The 22,011-nt window shown below is 40.8% G+C and overlaps 1 protein-coding gene across 2 annotated transcripts in view; it reads left to right on the plus strand.

Annotated features, from left to right (window-relative positions):
* Nucleotides 1–1,928: 1,928 nt before the first annotated feature.
* The window catches only part of plxnb3 (plexin B3), a 151,306-nt gene continuing 131,223 nt past the window's right edge, over nt 1,929–22,011 (plus strand). For both annotated transcript variants that reach the window (XM_061902769.1, XM_061902770.1), the window contains exon 1: nt 1,929–2,051. The gene's annotated coding sequence lies outside the window, so the exon portion shown is untranslated. The remainder of the gene's footprint in view (nt 2,052–22,011) is intronic.

Genomic DNA, 22,011 nt, shown 5'->3' on the forward strand with positions numbered 1-22,011 from the left:
TGTCCCCTCGAAATTAATGTAAGGAGGCTCCAAACAGACCCTTCTTGGCAGGGCTTCTTAGATAGTGGGGAAGGGCCCCTTGGGGGGACGTGAGCGGTAATAGCGTATACACATACCGTACATATAGATAAATTAATAAACAGACATTCACTTCGGGGGGGGGGGGGGGGGGGCGTGAAAAAATTCTGGCCTCCAGAAAATTTTTACGTGAGCAAGTTTTAAATTTCCCCTTTAACACACTGCTTAATAAATAGTGTGTGTGTGTGTGGGGGGGAGCTCCTTGGGGGGTGTGAGAGGCTATAAGGTGTATCTTGAAACATACATGTTGATAAACATTAACTTCAGGGTGGGCTTGAAAAAAATTCTGTCCCCTTGGAAAAATTTAACGTGAGCAAGTTTTACATTTCCCCTTTAACGCAGTGCTTATTAAATAGTGGGGCGGGTCTTCCTGGGGGGGGGCGTGAGAGGTAATGGTGTATATCTTGACATATACAGACGGATAAATAAATCAACATTCACTTTAAGGGGGGCGTGAAAAGATCCTGTCCCCTAGAAATTAACGTGACCAAGTTCTTAAAAGACCCTTTTATGCAGTTCTTCTTAGATAGTGGGGTGGGTCTCCCTGGGGGGGTGTGAGAGGTTATAGTGTATATCTCGACACATACATATAGATAGTAAACATTCACTTCAGTGGGGGGCGTGAAAAGATCCTGTACCCTAGAAATTAACGTGACCAAGTTCTGAAAAGACCCTTTTAGGCAGTTCTTATATAGTGGGGTGTGAGAGGTTATAGCGTATATCTCGACACATACATATAGATAGTAAACATTCACTTCGGGGACGGGGGCGTGAAAATATCCTGTCCCCTAGAATTTAACGTGAGAAAGTTCCAAACAGACCCTATATTGCAGTGCCTCTCCAATAGCGGGGCAGGTTCCCCCTGTGGTAAATGTGGGGGTGGGGGGTCGTGAGAGGTAATAGCATATATTTTGACACATACAAACAGTCACTTTAGGAGGGGGTGCGTGAGAGAAAAGAATGGAGAACCACTGAGTTAGCTCAACAATAGCACAGATGTATTTTTGTGTAATGCTTTTCAAAATAAAACTTGTTGACAAGTCTTTGTGGTGCTGATTGACAGCCAAGGTTGGTGGGCGGAGCTTATCCCCCCACCCCCCCACCCAGACTCACCTGAGACACAACACACAAAAACGTGTTAAATATTTACTATTTACATGAATACTACCTACACCAGTATTACACACACAAGTACACTTCACAATAGTACTACATATGTCAATACTAGTAATAGTACTACATACATTAGTACTTCTTTAGTACATTTATTAAATGCTAGTACTATTTTTACACACAGTAGTACTAGTTCTACAGGACAATGACTTCAAACACACGTCAAAAGTGGTAAAGGAACGGCCCCACTGTACATCTTTCTTCTTTGACGTCTCCATTATTAATTGAACAATTTGCAAAAGATTCAGCAACACAGGAGTCCAGAATACTGTGGAATTATGCGATGAAAAGAGACGACTTATAGCTGTGAACGGTGCTGGACCAAAACGTCGCCTGCACGACATTTTAGCATGATACTTCTGCGCGAAATTTTAAATTGCAATTTAGTAAACTAAAAAGGCCGTATTGGCATGTGTTGCAATGTTAATATTTCATCATTGATATATAAACTATCAGACTGCGTGGTCGGTAGTAGTGGGTTTCAGTAGGCCTTTAAATACATATTATGTGGTCAAAGAGTGGGATGCAAAGAAATACTGTATGTAGTATTGTAAGTGTGAAATATATGTAATATTTTCAGTTGTACATGTACATAAAGTATTGTAATATTGTAGCGTGTAAAAAGTATGTGGTTGCGGTACAGTAGTTTGGTACCACAGGAGCGTCAGATTAGCGTGCCGACGCAGCTCAGGCGGGCGGGGCAGGGTCTCAGCGGACCTGTTGTGCGGCTCTTCTCGCTGGTCGTGACGGTTTCACTCGCGGGGCGCTCTGGAAGTTTCTCTCACGCACCGCCACCTCAGGTGAGTTGACTTGTCTTTTCTTCATGGTTGTTTGTTTTTGTCGTCCAACTTTCGTCCGACAACAACAGCAACAGTAGCCGCCGCCGGAAAGAAGCCAGGAAGGTGCGCTCGCCCATATTTGTGTGTCTGGCGCCAGACTCCGTGTAGAAACGTCGTCATTTAGGGTTCGCTCTTTGTTATCACGTTCCAGCGGCCCCACGCCGAGGACACGAGTGGGTCCCCGCGAACGACGCCCGAGTGCGGCTGCTTCGGCTCGACAAGCGCGTTCATTGGCGCCGAAGGCGAGCGTCCTCCGGGCGTTTTGTCCCCTTTCAGGTTCGAACAGGCGCCCAGGCGGGTTGGGAGCGCCCGCTTCTAAAAGTGGGCATTTTCGCTCCGGAGTCCGATGCACTTGGGACCCCGTTTCTTTTGTGTTGGTTCCGAGTCCAATTGAGTTATTTCGGAGGGGTTCCAGAGTTTGTCAGCTGCGCTCGGAATAGCTGACATTCCAGCACCGTGCGCGCGCACCGGAAGTCTGCAAGTGATGATTGACAGGTGATGTCACACTCTTGGTGCGGGTCGCGAAAAGCGTACTTATGAAACAATTAGAACATTACCATATTTCCTTGAATTGCCGCCAGGGCGCTAATTAATTTAAAACCTCTTCTCACTCCTGCGCTTACCAAAGGCATGCGGTAAAAGTAAGCATGCGCCAATTATTTTAAAACCTCTTCTCACGCCGGCACTCACCAAAGGCATGCAGTAAAAATTTGAGTGTGATGTAAGCTTGGACCTTAAATCCTACTGAATAGCTTTTAATCTTCTTCCCTTTATGCGATTTCAAACTACCGGTATTGAAATCAGCCTCCTCCATTTTGAAAATGATTGATTGATTTGATTTGATTGATACTTTTATTAGTAGATTGCACAGTTCAGTACATATTCCGTACAATTGACCACTAAATGGTAACACCCGAATAAGTTTTTCAACTTGTTTAAGTCGGGGTCCACGTTAATCAATTCATGGTACAAATATATACTATCAACATAATACAGTCATCACACAAGTTAATCATCATAGTATGTACATTGAATTATTTACATTATTTACAATCCGGGGGGTGGGATGAGGAGCTTTGGTTGATATCAGAACTTCAGTCATCAACAATTGCATCAACAGAGAAATGTGGACATTGAAACAGTGTAGGTCTTATTTAGTAGGATATGTACAGCCAGCAGAGAACATAGTGAGTACAGATAGCATAAGAACAAGTATATACATTAGAAGTACATTTGAGTTGTTTATAATCTGGGGAGATGGGATGTGAATGGAGGAGGGTATTAGTAAAGTGTTGAAGTTGCCTGGAGGTGTTGTTTTAGAGCGGTTTTGAAGGAATATAGGGATGCACTTACTTTTATACCTGTTGGGAGTGCATTCCACATTGATGTGGCATAGAAAGAGAATGAGTTAAGACCTTTGTTAGATCGAAATCTGGGTTTAACGTGGTTTGTGGAGCTCCCCCTGGTGTTGTGGTTATGGCGGTCATTTACGTTAAGGAAGTCATTTGACATGTACTTCGGTATCAAGGAGGTGTAGCGGATTTTATAGACTAGGCTCAGTGCAAGTTGTTTTACTCTGTCCTCCACCCTGAGCCAGCCCACTTTGGAGAAGTGGGTTGGATTGAGGTGTGATCTGGGGTGGAGGTCTAAAAGTAACCGGACTAGCTTATTCTGGGACGTTTGGAGTCTAGATTTGAGGGTTTTGGAGGTGCTGGGGTACCAGGAGGTAGACAGGGGACGTGTCACTCGTGACATCACGAGTTTGACCGGGCAGTAATATTAATTTTTTTGCAAAGCGAGTTCGACCCGGCAGTAATTCAAGGCAGGCGCATACCTTATACCCTGCGGCAATTCAAGGAAATACGGTATATATTTATTTTTTTTCTACCGCTTATTCCCTTTTTTGGGGGCGCCGGCGCCTACCTCAGCTACAATCGGGCGGAAGGCGGGGTACACCCTGGACAAGTCGCTACTTCATCGCAGGGCCAACACAGATAGACAGACAACATTCACACTCACATTCACACACTAGGGCGGGCCAATTTAGTGTTGCCAATCAACCTATCCCCAGGTGCATGTCTTTGGAAGTGGGAGGAAGCCGGAGTACCCGGAGGGAACCCACGCATTCACGGGGAGAACATGCAAACTCCACACACAGAAAGATCCCGAGCCTGGGTTTGAACCCAGGACTGCAGGACCTTTGTATTGTGAGGCAGACGCACTAACCCCTCTTCCACCGTGAAGCCCATATATATATATATATATATATATATATATATATATATATATATGTATATATATATATGTATATATGTGTGTGTGTATATATACATATATATACATATACTTATATATGTATGACATACTTGACTTTCAGTGAATTCTAGCTATATACTGTATATGTATTTTTTATTATATATATATATATATATATATATATATATATATAATATATATATATATATATATATATATATATATATAAATAAAATAAATAGTTTAATTTCCGACGGCACCTATCAAATACACAGTAATAAAAACACAGTTGTTCTACTTACTGTACTGTGCTTGCTGGTTACAAAAAAAAACAACAACAACACTTACCTTTCACTATTTGAGTAATCTTTGTTCTGCCACTTGCGTATTGGCGAGCCATCTCCGAATCCAGGAACATATCCTTCACGGATTTGTTGTAGACATCCGCAAATGAGAACGGGATGTTGCTTCCAGCTATCAGCATAGCCATCTTTGTCTCAGCATAAGTTACACCATCGAGTCTCCATTTTGCAAGGTGGCCCATAATACTGGGTTGTGAACGATGCTGCGCTGTGGACGCTTTGTGCTTCGCTGACCGTTCATGACTGAATATCCGTTCATTGTTTTCAATGGAGAAGTCTGTTCTACAAAATTTACAGGCAACATACCCCTTCCCCTTCCAACTCTCCTGGATGAACTGAAATTATTATTTCCAATCGTTCTGGAACTTGCAAGCGTATTTCTTAATTTTGCTCGTCGACGGTGTAATATATTGGGTTGGAGTCAATAACCAGACGACGTGATGAAGTTACATCTCTTTACTGTGGGCTTCAGAACAGACTCCCTAATGCATGTTCCTTGACTGCACTTAAATGTAGAATATATGTAGAATATATTTACATTCTATTCTATTCTACGTACAGTAGATGGCAGTATTGTCCTGTTTAAGAGGGTGACAACATTGAGTCAGGTTCTCATGGAGCTGGAATGGGCGTGGCCTCCAGCTCCGCCTGAATTTCGGGAGATTTTCGGGAGAAAATTTGTCCCGGGAGGTTTTCGGGAGAGGCGCTGAATTTCGGGAGTCTCCCGGAAAATCCGGGAGGGTTGGCCAGTATGGTTCCCGAGCCTATCCTGGTCGGACGGCTCGGAATAACTAACATTCCAGCACCGTGCATGCGCACCGGAAGTCAGCAAGTGATGATTGACAGGCGATGTCACTCTCTTGGTTCGGGTCACGAAAGGCGTGAATGTACTTATGAAACAATAAGTACATTATATGGAACTGAAAGCGGCAATTCCTGGAGCCTCCTTTTTTGAGCCAAAGCACATTTTTTTTCATTGAAAAAATCCCGAGGCTCACCACCAGCAGAAAACATGAAAAAAAATTAACTCAGCAGCGGATCTTGACGATAAAAAAGTAATTCTCGCAATTGTTGGATATGAATTCAAACCCTAGCCCAGTGTTTTTCAACCTTTTTTGAGCCGAGGTACATTTTTTGCGTTGAAAAAATGCGGAGGCACGCCACCAGCAGAAATGATTTAAAATTGAAACTCACTTAACAGTAAAATGTGGTTCTCGCAATTGTTGGATATGACCTTAAAGCACAGCGATGAGGTGGCGACTTGTCCAGGGTGTACCCCGCCTTCCGCCCGATTGTAGCTGAGATAGGCGCCAGCGCCCCCCGCGACCCCAAAAAGGGAATAAGCGGTAGAAAATGGATGGATAGATGGACCTTAAAGCAGGGGTGTCAAACTCCAATACAGAGTGGGTCAAATTTTTAAACCGAACAAAGCCGTGGGCCGAGGTTGAACAAATTAACCTTTTAATAGGGACCCAAACAAGTTTTGCATTAAATATTGAACAAGCAAGGCTTATATAACTTTAGTGACATGCAAAATCCAGTTTCAAATAATAATAATTAAAAAAATATCAATGACATATCAAATAAAATATAAATAAAAATGTTATGCCTTTTTTTCTATTTGCAATCTTCTGAGGTAAAAATCTATTTTTTTTGTACAGGCTAATAAAACATTTGAAAATACAATAACAATAATGAATGAACCAAACATTCAAGCCTTGAAGTAGCAAGAGAAGATGCATGAATAAAACGATAATTATTGCTCAGTTTGCTGGAAGTTTCCCGGAAGAGTTAGTGCTGCAAGGGGTTCTGGGTATTTGTTCTGTTGTGTTACGGTGCAGATGTTCACCCGGAATGTGTTTGTCATTCTTGTTTGGTGTGGGTTCACAGTGTGGCACATATTTGTAACAGTGCTAAAGTTGTTTATACGGCCACCCTCAGGGTGACCTGTATGGCTGTTGACCAAGTATGCCTTGCATTCACTTGTGCGTGTGTGTAAAAGCCACAAATATTATGTGACACGCTGTTAGTATGGAGGAAAAGCGGAAGTGACGACAGGTTGTAGAGAACGCTAAAGGCAGTGCCTTAAATGCACCCCCCCAATATAGTTGTCCAGGTGGAAATCGGTATAAATTCGCGAGAATGGTTGCCCCGGGAGATTTTCGGGAGGGGCACTGAACTTCGGGAGTCTACCGGGAAAATTAGGAGGGTTGGCAATTATGAGTATTAGCGGTGAATGCGGTGTTAGAGCGGCACCGACGCTGTATAACACCGCCGGGCCAGCTCTAATGATAAATTGATATTGCTTCAAGGGCCAAATTAAATTACATGGTGGGCCAGAGTTTGACACCCAGGCCTTAAAGCATAAGCAAGCATGCATCACTATAGCTCTTGTCTCAAAGTAGGTGTACTGTCACCACCTGTCAAATCACATCATGACTTATTTTCACTTTTTTGCAGTTTTCCTGTGTGTAGTGTTTTACGTCTTGTCTTGCACTCTTATTTTGGTGGCTTTTTCTCTTTTTTTGTTGGTATTTCACTGTAGCAATTTCATATCTTCCTTTAAAGGGGAACATTATCACAATTTCAAAAGGGTTAAAAATAATAAAAATCAGTTCCCAGTGGCTTGTTGTATTTTTTGAAGTTTTTTTCAAAATTTTACCGGTCCCGGAATATCCCTAAAAAAAGCTTTAAAGTGTCTTTTTTTCGCTCTCTGCCAAGACACTGTTCATTTCCCTGTGACGTCATACAGTGCTGCCAATACAAACAATCAATGGCGAATACCACAGCAAGATATAGCGACATTAGCTCGGATTCAGACTCGGATTTCAGCGGCTTAAGCGATTCAACAGATTACGCATGTATTGAAACGGATGGTTGGAGATTGAAAGTATTGAAGAAGAAACTTAAACTATTGAGCGAATAGCTATTGACGCTATTCGTAGCCATAGCATGGCCGAATAGCTGCGTTAGCATCACCGGTAAAATGTGCGGACCAAACGATCAGGACTTTGGCATCTTGTGACACTGGAGCAACTTAAATCTGTCGATTTGTAAGTGATTTTTTCGCATTAAATGTGGGTGGAAGGAAACGTAATATAGTTGCAAATGCATTTGCAGGTTATCCAGACATCTCTGTGCCATGTCTGCTTTAGCACCGGCGGTAAATAACATGTTAGCATCGATTAGCGTAGCATGTTAGCATCGATTAGCTGGCAGTCAACATCAACAAAACTCACCTTTGTGATTTCGTTGACTTTATCGTTGCAAATGCATCTGCAGGTTATCCATACATCTCTGTGCCATGTCTGCTTCAGCATCGCCGGTAAATAGCATGTTAGCATTGATTAGCATAGCATGTTAGCATCGATTAGCTGGCAGTCACGCCGCGACCAAATATGTCTGATTAGCACATAAGTCAACAACATCAACAAAACTCACCTATGTGATTTAGTTGACTTTATCGTTGCAAATGCATCTGCAGGTTATCCATACATCTCTGTGCCATGTCTGTCATCGCCGGTAAAATGTGGAGACACTTTGGCACATTCAATGGGGGTCTGGCGGCAGACACTTTCACATCTTCGGGCCAGTGGTGCAACTTGAATCCCTCCCTGTTAGTGTTGTTACACCCTCCGACAACACACCGACGAGGCATGATGTCTCCAAGGTTCCAAAAAATAGTCAAAAATAACAGAGCTGAGACCCAGTGTTTGTAATGTGTTGAAAATGAAAATGGCGTCCGTATTACCTCGGTGACGTCACATTCTGACGTCATCGCAAAAAGACCGATAAACAGAAAGGCGTTTAATTCGCCAAATGTTCCCCTTTAAGCGATATTTCCCGCATCTACTTTGTTTTAGCAATCAAGAATATTTCAGTTGTTTTCATCCTTCCTCCAGGCTGGCAATCAAGAATATTTCAGTTGTTTTCATCCTTCCTCCGGGCTGGCGGAATTGCGTGTGAAGTTGAAGTGAAATGCTGACAAAATGTAGTATGAATGTCAGAATAGTTTGAATGTTCAGTTAGGGCTGGGCGATATTGCCTTTTTTAAAAATATCGCGATATTTTTAGGCCATATCGCGATATACGATATGTATTACGATATTTTGCCTTACCCTTGAATGAACACTTGATGCATATAACCACAGCAGTATGATGATTCTATGTGTCTACATTAAAACATTCTTCTTCATACTGCATTAAGATATGCTACTTTTAAACTTTCATGCAGAGAGGGAAATCACAACTAAGTCAATTGACCAAAACTGTATTTATTAAAGTTATTAAAGGCCTACTGAAACCCACTACTACCCACCACGCAGTCTGATAGTTTGTATATCAATGATGAAATATTAACATTGCAACACATGCCAATACGGCCTTTTTAGTTTACTAAATTGCAATTTTAAATTTCCCGGGATTTTCTTCTTGAAAACGTTGTGTAATGATGACGTGTACACGTGACGTCATGGACTGTTAGGAAATATAAGTGCTGCACACACACACAGCTAAAAGTCGTCTTCTTTAACGGCATAATTACACAGTATTTTGGAGATCTGTGTTGCTGAATCATTTGCAATTTGTTCAATTAATATTGGAGAAGTCAAAGTAGAAAGATGGAGTTGGGAAGCTTTAGCTTTTAGCCACACAAACACACGGTGATTCCTTGTTTAAAATTCCCGGAGGTGAAGCTTTCCTATGGATCACTGCGGTCAAGCGAACATGGATCCCGACCGAATGTCAACCAGCAGGTTTCGGTGAGAAAATTGTGGTAAAAAGTCGCTTCTTACCGGAGATCAGCTGGGCTTGCGCCGTCCATAAAGCTGCCGTCGACTTCCCTGAGACATTTGGGTCAAGACACCCATGGACACATCCCTCCGACTATCAGGTACTGTTAATCTCACTAAAACACTAGCAACACAATAAGCAGATAAGGGATTTCCCAGAATTATCCTAGTAAATGTGTCTAAAAACATCTGAATCTGTCCCAATTTGTTTTTTCTAGTCCGTCGCTATTAATATCCTCAAACACAAATCTTCCATCCTCACTCAAATTAATGGGGAAATTGTCGTTTTTTCGGTCCGAATAGCTGTTTTTGTTGGAGGCTCCCATTAAAAACAATGTGAATTTGTGAGGAGCCATCAACATGTGACGTCATCGTCTGCGACTTGCGGTAAAGGCAGGGCTTTTCTGTTAGAAAATCTCATTTCAGTTGGCCGTTAAAGGCCTACTGAAATGAGATGTTCTTATTTAAACGGGGATAGCAGGTCCATTCTATGTGTCATACTTGATCATTTCGCGATATTGCCATATTTTTGCTGAAAGGATTTAGTAGAGAACATTCACGATAAAGTTTGCAACTTTCGGTCGTTAATAAAAAAGCCTTGCCTGTACCGGAAGTAGCAGATGATGTGCGCATGATGTCACGGGTTGTAGGGCTCCTCCCATCCTCACATTGTTTATAATCATGCTGTATGCCACCAGCAGCAAGAGCGATTCGGACTATTCACTTCAATGAGAACTTCCTGGAAATTTGGGAAAACCGGGAAATTTTCCAGTTAAAAAAAAAAACAGTAGTTATTTTTGTCCTAATTAAGAGGAATATTTTGAGGGTGGAACGGTTGAAAAGAGTTAAAAAATGTAGTCAAAAATGGGAATTTCGGAAAAGCGGAAATTTTGGGGAAAATGGTTAAAACTTGAATGGTCTGAATGAGTTGAAATGGTTTGTGTTGAAATTGGTAAAATCAGTGGCAAAATGTTGAAGTAGCAACATGTTGAATTGACAAAAAGTATTACGTAATTCCTGGAATTTTTGGGAAAACCTGGAATTTTTCCAGTTTGCAAAACAACTCATTCTTTTGTCTTGATTAAGAGGAATGTTGTGACGGTGGAACGGTAGAAATGCGTTGAAAAATGTGGAAGGAGTTGTCACCAGAAAAAAGGGTGGGAATAGGGCTTTGGAATACCAGGAATTCTGGAAAATCCTGGAATTTTTTGAACTTGGAAAAAGAGAAGTTTGAATCCCCAGGATGGGTGAAATATGTTGAAGGTGGAATGGTTTGAATAGGTTGAAAAATGTGGGAATTGTGCTACTTGGAAAAATGTCCCATTCATTTCAATGGGGAATTCCTGGAAATTTGGGAAAACTGGGAACTTTTCCAGTTTAAAAAAAAAACAACTTAGTTTTTTTGTCCTAATGAAGAGGAATGTTTTGATGGTGGAACGGTAAAAATGCGTAAAAAATGTAGAAGGAGTAGTCAAAAATGGGAATTTCAGAAAAAAAAGCGGGAATTTTTTGGAAAATGGTAAAAAAAAATTGAATGGTCTGAATCAGTTGAAATGGTTGGTGTTGGAATCGGTCAAATCGGTGGAGAAATGTTGAAGTCGTAACATGTTTAATTGAGAAACGGCATTACGGAATTCCTGGAATTTTTGGGAAAACCAGGAATTTTTCCATTTCGAAAAACGACTAATTTTTTTGTCTTGATTAAGAGGAATGTTGTGACGGTGAAACGGTAAAAATGCGTTAAAAAATGTGGAAGGAGTAGTCACCAGAAAAAACGGTGGGAATAGGGCTTTGGAAAACCAGGAATTCTGGAAAATCCTGGAAAAAAAAGAAGTTTGAATTTCCACAATGGTGGAATATGTTGAAGGTGGAATGGTTTGAATCGGTTGAAAAATGTGGGATTTGTGCAACTAGGAAAAATGGCCCATTCACTTCAATGAGAACTTCCTGGAAATTTGGGAAGACCGGGAAATTTTACAGTTAAAAAAAAAACATTTGTTTATTTGTCCTAATTAAGAGGACTGTTTTGAGGGTGGCGTTAAAAAATGTAGTCAAAAATGGGAATTTTGGAAAAGCGGGAATTTTTGGGAAAATGGTTAAAAACTTGAATGGTCTGAATGAGTTGAAATGGTTGGTTTTGGAATTGGTCAAATCAGTGGAGAAATGTTGAAGTCGTAACATGTTTAATTGAGAAACGGCATTCCTGGAATTTTTGGGAAAACCAGGAATTTTTCAATTTAAAAAAACAACTCATTTTTTTTGTCTTGATTAAGAGGAATGTTGTGACGGTGAAACGGTAGAAACGCGTTGAAAATTGTGGAAGGAGTAGTCACCAGAAAAATTGTTTGAAATAGGGCTTTGGAATACCAGGAATTCCGGAAAATCCTGGATTTTTTTTGTACTTGGAAAAAGAGAAGCTTGACTTTCCAGGATGGGTGGAATATGTTGAAGGTGGAATGGTTCGAATCGGCTGAAAAATGTGGAAATGGTGAAAGTTTGAACAATGGCCAATTCATTTTGAATTAGAAAAATGTCCCGGAAAACCTGGAATGTGTGTGTGTGTGCGTGTGTGTGTGTGTATACCTTGTTTTTGAGGGTTGACGTCATTTTCACCTGTTGACCTCACCCCAAACCCCACCCCCCATATATGATGACCTCACATAGTGAGTTTATTCAGGTTAACAACATGCATTTGACTAATCTGCAGGTTTTAGTGCGCCTTCAGATTACTGCGCCTCCTTAACACGCACACACACACACACGCACACACACACACACACACACACACACACACAGACACACACACATATGCCCAGGGGCATCTTGAAGATGACCCCGACTCAGTTTATGTTGATTATCCTCATGTTGTCTTCACTCAACAGACGGACACATGACAGGAAGTTCACCCTAACCTGTGTGTGTGTGTGTGTGTGTGTGTGTGTGTGTGTGTGTGTGTGATTATATTATGATACAATCTGCTAACCATCTGTTTAACTCAACTTTACTCACTCATTCCTTCATCGGTGTGTGTGTGTGTGTGTGTGTGTGTGTGTGTGTGTGTGTGTGTGTATATATGTATGTGTGTGTGTGTGTTCTTGTATTTCTACATTTCTTGAGACATCAACCAGGTAAAGTAGCTTCCATATGAGGAGGTGTGAACAAGTTAGGACCGAAATCATGGTCCCAATAGGGAAAACCATCGCATCTAATAGAGAGCCAAATACTAGAGTCTGTGAACATTGCTCCAAAGTCAGGATTTTTATTTTATTTTTATTTAATGCACATACAAAAGTAAACATTGACCAGTGCAAAGGCAGAAATATGTGATAAAACAAAACGGCAGCTAAAGAACGGCTTCCCTATTCATCCCCGAAAAAAACTCGCCAGGTGAACAACTGATTTTACGATTTCCGGTTCTGACGTAAGACAACCCGCGTCCCATATGTGACCCTAGGATGTACAAATACACGACGGTACTACGACTATAGTGGCCATTATCAGTTAGCTTACAGCTGGGTTGCCCAAAGTGCGGCACAGGGGCCACCTGTGGTCCGTGACTCCTTTGGCATCGGCCTTAAGCAAATTACAAAAAAACAAAAAATAGAGATCTGATTTGCATTTCTGGTGGTGACATCTATCAAAATGAGGGTGGTCCCAAAAAGGACAGTTTTATAATAAAAGTCGTCATTTTACAAATTGACTGTGTGTCGCTTTTAAAAGTGCTCCTCCTCTGGTCAACATATGAAATAACAAGTGTGTGCAAGAAATTGAAATGCGTACCCTTTGGCCAAAATTACTAAAAAAATAAATAAATATGTATATAGAGACATACTGTAATAACGTGAAGTAAATAATGAAGATTAAAAACCCATTACAAACAAAACAAAAATAAAATATAAAAAATAAACTAAAAGCAGTCGTTTACTCACAATGTGTCGACTTCTTTCTTATAAAATTGAGAACAATTTCTCATATTCTTTCTGTTTCTGTAATGTTGCAATATTTTCTCGTAAAATTATTACTTTTTTTAATGCAAAATTATTGCTTTTTAATGCAAAACTGTGACATGTGTCGTATAAAATTCCGACCTTTTATTACAAAATTGCCAATGTTGTTGTTGTTTTAAAAGAGTGACATTTTTGGAGTAAACTTATGACTTTTCTCATCATTTTGCCAAGTAAAATTCCGATTATTATTATAATATTGCCAACATTTTAAACCTTTCTTATAAAATTGTGACTTTTGTCGAGTAAAAATTCGACTGTTTTCATAAAATTGCCAAACCTTTTAAGCTTTTCCTTGTAAAATTGCGACTGTTATTGAGTAAAATTCCAACTTTTATCATAATATTGCACAGATGTTCAGTTTTTCTTGTAAAATTTTGACTTGCGTTGAGTAAAATGACAACTTTTATTATAATACTGCCAAAATTCTCAGTTTTTGTTTTGAAATTGTAACCTTTTTCTGTTGAAATTCCAACTCATTTTTCACAACAAGGTTTTTTATATCTACATAGTATGTATATTTTATTAATGTTGTAAATACACATATTTATATATCTAGAAAGGGTGGTCCTAAAGAGGTGGGCTTTTTTTCTCAGGTCTCAAGAAGGTACGAAATACAAGAGCGTGTGTGTGTGTGTGTGTGTGTGTGTGTGTTCAACCAGGTAAAGTAGCTTCCATATGAGGAGGTGTGAACAAGTTAGGACCGAAATCATGGTCCCAATAGGGAAAACCATCGCATCTAACAGAGAGCCAAATACTAGAGTCCGTGAACATTGCTCCAAAGTCGGGTTTTTTTTTGTTTGATTTAATGTGAATACAAAAGTAAACATTGACCGGTGCAAAGGCAGCAATATGTGATGAAACAAGACAGCAGCTAAAGAAATACAAGAGTGTGTGTGTGTGTACGCTCTGGGGGACATCTTGTCACATGTATTATGTATGTGCACATACATACGCAGGTGTTGTTTCTGGACATACACTAATTACTGGTCCTCCGTCTTTGTGATGGTCATTCATCTCACACACACATTCTTGTATTTCTTACCTTCTTGAGACCTGAAAAAAAGCTTATTTATGACCACCCTTTCTAGATATATAAAGATGTGTATTCACAACATTAATAATATATACATACTATGCAAATATAAAAAAGCTTGTTGTGAAAATTGAGTTGGAATTTCAACAGAAAAAGGTCACAATTTCACGTTATAATAAAAGTTGTCATTTTACTCAATGCAAGTCAAAATGTTCCACGAAAAACTGAACATTTGTGCAAAATTATAATAAAAGTTGTAATTTTGCTTAATAACAATCGCAATTTTACAGGAAAAGCTTAACATTTTGGCAATTTTACGAAAATTGTCGTAATTTTACTCGACAAAAGTAACAATTTTGTGAGAAAACTTAAAAATTTTGGCAATAATTGGAAATTTTACCTGACAAAACTATGACAAAAGTCATAATTTTACTCCAAAAATGTCACTGTTTTACAAGAACAACAAAAAATGGGCAATATTGTGATGTCAGAATTATGTATGACAAATGTCACCATTTTGCAGTAAACAGTAATAATTTTACATAAAAAAAGGTATTTTACATAAAAAAGTAATAATTTTACTAGAACATATTGAAATATTACAGAAACAGAAAAAATATGAGAAATTGTTCCAAATTTTATAAGAGAACAGTCGACACCATCCATCATCTTCCGCTTATCCGAGGTCGGGTCGCGGGGGCAACAGCCTAAGCAGGGAAACCCAGACTTCCCTCTCCCCAGCCACTTCGTCTAGCTCTTCCCGGGGGATCCCGAGGCGTTCCCAGGCCAGCCGGGAGACATAGTCTTCCCAACGTGTCCTGGGTCTTCCCCGTGGCCTCCTACCGGTTGGACGTGCCCTAAACACCTCCCTAGGGAGGCGTTCGGGTGGCATCCTGACCAGATGCCCGAACCACCTCCTCTGGCTCCTCTCGATGTGAAGGAGCAGCGGCTTTACTTTGAGTTCCTCCCGGATGGCAGAGCTTCTCACCCTATCTCTAAGGGAGAGCCCCGCCACCCGGCGGAGGAAACTCATTTCGGCCGCTTGTACCCGTGATCTTATCATTTCGGTCATGACCCAAAGCTCATGACCATAGGTGAGGATGGGAACGTAGATCGACCGGTAAATTGAGAGCTTTGCCTTCCGGCTCAGCTCCTTCTTCACCACAACGGACCGGTACAACGTCCGCATTACTGAAGACGCCGCACCGATCCGCCTGTCGATCTCACGATCCACTCTTCCCTCACTCGTGAACAAGACTCCTAGGTACTTGAACTCCTCCACTTGGGGCAGGGTCTCCTCCTCAACCCGGAGATGGCACTCCACCCTTTTCCGGGCGAGAACCATGGACTCGGACTTGGAGGTGCTGATTCTCATTCCGGTCGCTTCACACTCGGCTGCGAACCGATCCAGCGAGAGCTGAAGATCCCGGTCAGATGAAGCCATCAGGACCACATCATCTGCAAAAAGCAGAGACCTAATCCTGCGGTTACCAAACCGGAACCCCTCAACGCCTTGGCTGCGCCTAGAAATTCTGTCCATAAAAGTTATGAACAGAATCGGTGACAAAGGACAGCCTTGGCGGAGTCCAACCCTCACTGGAAATGTGTTCGACTTACTGCCGGCAATGCGGACCAAGCTCTGGCACTGATCGTACAGGGAACGGACCGCCACAATAAGACAGTCCGATACCCCATACTCTCTGAGCACTCCCCACAGGACTTCCCGAGCGACACGGTCGAATGCCTTCTCCAAGTCCACAAAGCACATGTAGACTGGTTGGTCAAACTCCCATGCACCCTCAAGAACCCTGCCGAGAGTATAGAGCTGGTCCACAGTTCCACGACCAGGACGAAAACCACACTGTTCCTCCTGAATCCGAGGTTCGACTATCCGACGTAGCCTCCTCTCCAGTACACCTGAATAAACCTTACCGGGAAGGCTGAGGAGTGTGATCCCACGATAGTTGGAACACACCCTCCGGTCCCCCTTCTTAAAGAGAGGAACCACCACCCCGGTCTGCCAATCCAGAGGTACCGCCCCCGATGTCCACGCGATGCTGCAAAGTCTTGTCAACCAAGACAGCCCCACAGCATCCAGAGCCTTAAGGAACTCCGGGCGGATCTCGTCCACCCCTGGGGCCTTGCCACTAAGGAGCTTTTTAACTACCTCAGCGACCTCAGCCCCAGAAATAGGAGAGTCCACCACAGATTCCACAGTCGACACATTGTGAGAAAAAGACTTCTTTCATTTCATTTATTTTTTGAATTTTTTGTTTGTAATTGTTTTTTAATCTTCATTATTTACTTCAAGTTAGTATAGTATATCTCTATATAAATATTTTTTCTTTTTATTTTATTAATTTTGGCCAATGGGGGCGTATTTCAATTTCTTACACACACTTGTTATTACATATGTTGGCCAGAGGGGGAGCACAATATACAAAAGCTTGTTGTGAAAAATGAGTTGGATTTTCACAAGAAAAACTTTAAAATTTTGGCAGTATTATTATAAAAGTCATAATTTTACGCAACGCAAGTCAAAATTTTGCAAGAAAAACTTAACATTTGTGCAATGTTATGATAAAAGTTGGGATTTTACTCAATAACAATCGCAATTTTACAAGAAAAGCTTAACATTTTGGCAATTTTACAAAGAGTCGTAATTTTACTTGACACAAATCACAATTTTATAAGAAAACGTAAACATTTTGGCAATGTTGTAATAATATTCAGAATTTTGCTTAGCAAAACTATGAAAAAAGTCATAATTTTACACAAAAATTGGCAATATTGTGATGAAAGTCTGAATTTCATATGACAAATGTCACCATTTTGCAGTAAAAAGTAATAATTTTACTTAAAAAAAGGAATAATTTGACGAGAAAATATTGCAATATTACAGACACCAAAAGAATATGAGAAATTGTTCCCAATTTTATTAAAAAAAGTTGACACATTGTGAGAAAAAGACAGCTTTTAGTTCATTATTTTTTATTGTATTTTTTTTGTTTGTAATTGTTTTTTAATCTTCATTATTTACTTCAAGTTATTACAGTATGCCTCTATATACATATTTATTTTATTTTATTTATTATTTCAGGCACAGGGGGCGCATTTCAATTTCATTTTTTATTTCATATGTTGACCAGAGGGGGAGCTCTTCACATTTTTACACACACTTGGGCGGTTTAGCTCGGTTGGTAGAGTGGCTGTGCCAGCAACTTGAGGGTTGCAGGTTCGATTCCCGCTTCTGCCATCCTAGTCACTGCCATTGTGTCCTTGGGCAAGACACTTTACCCACCTGCTCCCAGTGCCACCCACACTGGTTTGAATGTAACTTAGATATTGGGTTTCACTATGTAAAGCGCTTTGAGTCACTAGAGAAAAAGCGCTATATAAATATAATTCACTTCACTTCACTTCACTTGTTATTATATATTTTGACCAGAGGGGGAGCACAATATACAAAAGCTTGTTGTGAAAAATGAGTTGGATTTTCACAAGAAAACGGTCACAATTTCACAAGAAAAACTTAGAATTTTGGCTTTATTATAGTAAAAGTCATTATTTTACTCAACGCAAGTCAAAATTTTACAAGAAAAACTGAATAGTTGTGCAATATTATGATATAAGTTGGGATTTTACTCAATAATGGTCACAATTTCATAAGAAAAGTTTAACATTTTGGCCATTTTATGAAAAAAGTGGTAACTTTACTCGACAAAAGTCACAATTTTATAATTTTGGCAAAATTATAATAATATCCAGAATTTTACTTGGCAAAACTATGAAAAAAGTCATAATTTTACACAAAAAATGTCAAAGTTTTACAAGAAAATCTGAATATTTGTGCAATATTATGATAAAAGTTGGCATTTTCTCAATAACAATTGCAATTGTACAAAAAAAAGCTTAACATTTTGGCAATTTTATGAAAATAGTCATAATTTTACTCGATAAAAGTCACAACTTTATAATTTTGCCAATGTCATAATAATATCCAGAATTTTACTTGGCAAAACTATGAAAAAACTCACAATTTTACACAAAAAAATGTCAAAATTTTACAAGAAAAACTGAACATGTGTGCAATATTATGATAAATGTTGGGATTTTACTCAATGACAAAAGCAATTGTACAAAAAATGCTGAACTTTTTGGCAATTTTATGAAAATAGTCGTCATTTTACTTGACAAAAGTCGCAGTTTTATAATTGTGCCAATGTTATAATAATATTTTACTTGGCAAAACTATGACAAAAGTCGTAATTTTACTCAAAATATGTCACTGTTTTACAAGAACAACAACAAAATGGGCAATATTGTGATAAAAGTCTGAATTTCATATGACAAATGTCACCATATTGCATTAAAAAGTAATAATTTTACATTAAAAAAGTAATAATTAGAGGAGAAAATATTGCACTATTACAGACACCAAAAGAATATGAGAAATTGTTCCCAATACTATAAAAAAAGTCGACACATTTTGAGAAAAAGACTGCTTTTAGTTCATTGTTTATTTTTTTGATTTATTTGTTTGTAATTGTTTTTTTAATCTACATTATTTACTTCAAATTAATACAGTATGTCTCTATATACATATGTATTTTATTCAGATTTTATTAATAATATAAGAATATAAGAAAACACACACACATGCACACAAACCATTTGCAAAGTGTGTCGGTGTAAAAAGGTGTTGTGGGTCCTGCATGGTCACATATGATAAGAAAGTCAGAGTGAGGCCTCCCGTTGAAAAATCCTGGAAAGCGGGAGATGAAGTCTCTGGACGCAGGCGGTCCACCTAGAGCTCATGTCCAATGTGCACGGCGTGACACAATGGAGCATTGATATGTGACATTTACACGGCGGACAGGAAGTCCCGACCACACTCACCCACGCACACGCACACACACACTGGTACGGGTCTTTGGAGTGTTTGGGCTACACAGAGGCTCGGCGGCGGCGTGCGTGAGCGTGACGGATTGTGACCTACCTGCATCGGCGCCACTTCAAAGCCTCCCTCGGCGCACGTGTTCGTGTGCACGTGCGTCATCTGTTGGCGCAGATGAAAGAGTTGCCGGTGCGATTCCTCGGGGACGCTCGGGCGCCCACTGCTCATCTGTGCCGGCCCCCTCCGGGAATGTGAGTGTGTGTGTGTGTGTGTGTGAGTGTGTGTGTGGTTCATGGTGAGTTCTTTCTACTTGCTGAAACTCCAGCAAAACACTTTGATGTTCACGATGATGTCATCATCCCGCCAAGGATGGACGATATGGGTGGATATTGTACCGTTATTGTCGATACGTATTGATCATAACAGTGTGCATGAATAGATGTAGCTTAGCGCACGTCACACACTTTAGTGAGTCAACAGCGCCTCTGCTGGTGGCAGACAAGGAGTGCGCTTTATCTTGACTCAACTGCTTCCCTGGGCCCCAGTCAGACCTTATATCAGCACATTTTCCCAGTTTGTTCCTGACGTAGTGACTCATGCAGATAACATAATTATCATGGGGGATTTTATTATTCACATGGATAGAGACCCTCGAGTGCAGTTGGGATAGGCCCCAGCCGCCCCAACCCGCGACCCCCGAAAGGGACAAGCTTCCTTGGGCCTCAGTCGGACCTTATATCAGCACATTTTCCCAGTTTGTTCCTGACGTAGTGACTCATGCAGATAACATAATTATCATGAGGGATTTTATTATTAACATGTCTAGATAACCCTGAGTGCAGCTGGGATAGGCCCCAGCCCTTCCACCCTGTGACCCCAAAAGGGACAAGCAGTAGAAAATGGATGGATGCTTCCTTGGGCCTCAGTCAGACCTTATATCAGCACATTTTCCCAGTTTGTTCCTGACGTAGTGACTCACGCAGATAACATAATTATCACGGGATTTTATTATTCACATGAATTGAGATCCCTGAGTGCAGCTGGGATAGGCCCCAGCCCCTCCGACCCGCGAAACCTAAAGGGACAAGCAGTTGGAAATGGATGGATGCTTCCTCGGGCCTCAGTCAGACCTTATATCAGCACATTTTCCCAGTTTGTTCCTGACGTAGTGACTCATGCAGATAACATAATTATCATTGAGATTTTATGATTCACATGAATAGAGACCCCTGAGTGCAGCTGGGATAGGCCCCAGTCCTTCCACCCCATGACCCCGAAAGGGACAAGCAGTAGAAAATGGATGGCTGGATGTATGCTTCCTTGGGCCTCAGTCAGACCTTATATCAGCACATTTTCCCAGTTTGTTCCTGACGTAGTGACTCATGCAGATAACATAAATATCATGTGCGATTTTATTATTAACATGAATAGGGACCCCTGAATACAACTGGGATAGGCCCAGCCCTTCCACCCCATGACCCCGAAAGGGACAAGCAGTAGAAAATGGATGGCTGGATGTATGCTTCATTGGGTCTCAGTCAGACCTTATATTAGCACATTTTTACAGTTTGTTCCTGACGTAGTGACTCATGCAGATAACATAATTATCATGTGGGATTTTATTATTCACATGAATAGAGACCCCTGAGTGCAGCTGGGATAGGCCCCAGCCGCCCCACCCCGGCACCCCGAATGGGACAAGCAGTAGGAAATGGATGGATGCTTCCTTGGCCCTCAGTCAGACCTTATATCAGCACATTTTCCCAGTTTGTTCCTGACATACTGATTCATGCAGATAGTATAATTATCATGTGCGATTTTATTATTCACATGAATAGAGACCACCGAGTGCAGCTGAGATAGGCCCCAACCCCCCACCCTGTGACCCCGAAAGGGACAAGCTGTAGAAAATGGATGGATGGATGGATGATGGATGCTTCCTTGGGCCTCAGTCAGACCTTTTATCAGCACATTTTCTGAGTTTGTTCCTGACGTAGTGACTCATGCAGATAATAATATTGTTCACTTGAATAGAGACCCTTGAGTGCAGCTGGGATAGGACCCAGTCCCTCCATCCCACAAACCTGAAAGGGACAAGTAGTAAACAAATAGATGGATGGATGTTTCCTTGGGCCTCAGTCAGACCTTATATCAGCACATTTTCCCAGTTTGTTCCTGACGTAGTGACTCCTGCAGATTACATAATTATCATGGGGGATTTTATTATTCACATGAATAGAGACCCCCGAGTGCAACTGGGATATTCGATGGAGACAGGTCTGGACTACAGGCAGGCCAGTCTAGTACCCGCACTCTTTTACCATGAAGCCACGCTGTTGTAACACGTGACTTGGCATTGTCTTGCTAAAATAAGCAGGGGCATTATAACGTTGCTTGGATGGCAACATGTGTTGCTCCAAAACCAGTATGTACCTTTCAGCATTAATGGTGCTTTCACAGATGTGTAAGTTACCCATGCCTTGGGCTCTAATACACCCACATACCATCACAGATGCTGGCTTTTGAACTTTGCGTCTATAACAGTCCGGATGGTTCTTTTCGTCTTTGGTCCAGAG

The sequence above is a fragment of the Nerophis ophidion genome, linkage group LG06 (assembly GCF_033978795.1).
Source record: "Nerophis ophidion isolate RoL-2023_Sa linkage group LG06, RoL_Noph_v1.0, whole genome shotgun sequence".
NCBI classification, from domain to species: Eukaryota; Metazoa; Chordata; class Actinopteri; order Syngnathiformes; family Syngnathidae; genus Nerophis; species Nerophis ophidion.